This window comes from Ovis canadensis, chromosome 6 (assembly GCF_042477335.2).
Source record: "Ovis canadensis isolate MfBH-ARS-UI-01 breed Bighorn chromosome 6, ARS-UI_OviCan_v2, whole genome shotgun sequence".
NCBI lineage: Eukaryota > Metazoa > Chordata > Mammalia > Artiodactyla > Bovidae > Ovis > Ovis canadensis.
In genome coordinates, this window is record NC_091250.1 from 38648411 (window position 1) to 38650704 (window position 2294).

The window sequence follows — 2294 nt, forward strand, 5'->3', positions numbered from 1 at the left end:
GAGATGGCTGGATGGCATCCCTGACTCGATGGACATGAGTTTGAGTGAACTCTGGGAGTTGGTGATGGACAGGGAGGCCTGGCGTGCTGCAATTCATGGGATCTCAAAGAGTTGGACACGATTGAGCCGCTGAACTGATGAATTGTGAACTTTTTTGCTCTAGTTCTGTGAAAAATGTCATTGGTAATTTGATAGGGATCGCATTGAATCTGTAGATTGCATTTGGTCCAAGTATCAGATACTCCTATTGGGTAATAGTGTCCCATAGTCCCTGCAGCAGCCGCATCTTATAGCACTCATGAATTCCTTCCCAGATGTCCTTCAGAGCTAAAGTTCTTCCATCTAAAAAGCTTGCCCTAAAGCAAAGCACAGGCACTTGGCAGCTGCTGGAATATACGACATGATATTCATATCTAATCACTTTGGCTGCTGTGGTGGTCTCGGCTACATCAAAATGTAACCGAGGTGGGGGCGTGGAATCTAAAGCCTCCTCCACAGGAAGAAATATCTGTACATGGACAGATGTTCCTTGATGTGACATTGCAGTTCCACTTTTAACTTGAAAATGTGTTTTGCATATGTAGCCATTAGAAAAGTCCTTTGAAGCTCTCCATTCCCAATCATCACCTATCTTTTGTGAAGGTTTAATGAATTCTGCACAATAATGCTGGAACGTTTTTTTCTCCAAAGAACTCATCTTCTTCCATACTAAATGAGAACCTGCCACCCAGCCCAGTTGATGACAAATCTTATAAATGCTTATAGTCTATATTTCTGTTCTTTGCTGCTGCTGCTGCTGCTGCTAAGTCGCTTTAGTCGTGTCCGACTCTGTGCAACCCCATTGGCCAATCATTTATAATTGTTGTAATGGAAAAATCATACCTGTTAAGTAATAATTTGTTCATATAACAGCCACTGAGGTCCACATGATATTCTTGATATAATTGCAGACTTTCTTGGTTTTTTTAAAAAATATTTGTTTATTTACTTGGCATACCAGGCCTTAGTGGCAGTGTACTGGGTCCTTTAATTGTGGAATATGGGATCTAGTTCCCTGACCAGGGGTTGAACCCAGGGGCCTTAGACTGGAAACTTGGAGTCTTAGCTACTAGAACAGCAGGGAACTCTCCCAGACTTTCTGATAGAACATAATTTGTCAAGACAGGTTAGGGGCAGCTTTTCCTAAAACAAAGCAGCAATAGTTATTATAAAAATAGCAGTAACAAAAGCCCAAGTGAATTTAAGCAAAAATCTCAATTGTCTTCAACTGCAAATCCCAACATAAAACTTTTGAAACAAACCGGCCAGGAAATTTGTCCTTGGAAAGTGTATCTCCCTTCCTTGAATACTGGTAGAAAAAAGAGCTCTTAAGTCAGGTGGTAGCTGTTCTAACTTGGGTAGAATATGCCATGAGAATTCCACTTTGACCTTCCTTGAGGCTGTCATTTTAAATTGCTGTCTTTGTTACACACCTCTTCCCATTTCTAAATTTAATCTTAAATTCTATGCTAAGAAACTGCCACTTTCATCACATGATAAAAAAAATTGTCTTTAAATCTTTAAAAAGGAGTTTGAAGACACTGAGTACTATGAACATGGACATACACTTCAAAATCCAGATTTCTTTGGGTTTCTCTCCCCATGGGGGATCCAGTTCCTCTGTTTACCCTTACCCTTTTGCCCTATTTTGTATGTTTTTGCTTTAAACAAGACTCACTGTAGCTTGTTGTTGTTAATTGAAACCAGAGAAGAGATTATTGTTATGAAATTAAAAAGCCTAAACCTGCTGAATAAACACCCTTAAGGAAAACTTAAAGCAGGTCCATGTATTTATGGTAACCATTATGTTTTATGACTTAAATGAACACTGCCTGTAGAGACATATGCTTAAATTCAACTTTAGCTATCTCTCATGATATTGCTATCCAAAAAGCTCCCATGCACTGTGCCATGCAGCTTGCCAGGTAGAGAATCCACCTGCCAATGCGGGTGACTCAGGGTCAATCCTTGGGTCAGGAACATACCCTGGAGTAGGAAATGGCACCTGTTCCAGTATTCATGCCTGGAAAATTTCATGGGCAGAGGTTCCTGGTGGGCTACAGACCATGGGGTCACAAAAAGTCAGACACAGCTGAGCACTCATGCAAGCACTGTGCCACGTATCAGCTAACAATGTGTAAACTAATTTTTTCCCATGGATTGCCTTCTACTAGTGCTCACCATAAACTGTGCAGCAACTCTATGTTTCTCTTTACAGGAAAGAAGACTATCTTGATTGGGGACACACAGTTTTT

At 40.6% G+C, this 2294-nt stretch overlaps 1 pseudogene; it reads right to left on the minus strand.

Annotated features, from left to right (window-relative positions):
- Positions 1–244: 244 nt before the first annotated feature.
- LOC138442885 (ubiquitin-like-conjugating enzyme ATG10 pseudogene) lies at positions 245–707 on the minus strand (annotated as a pseudogene).
- Between the last annotated feature and the right edge of the window lie 1587 nt (positions 708–2294).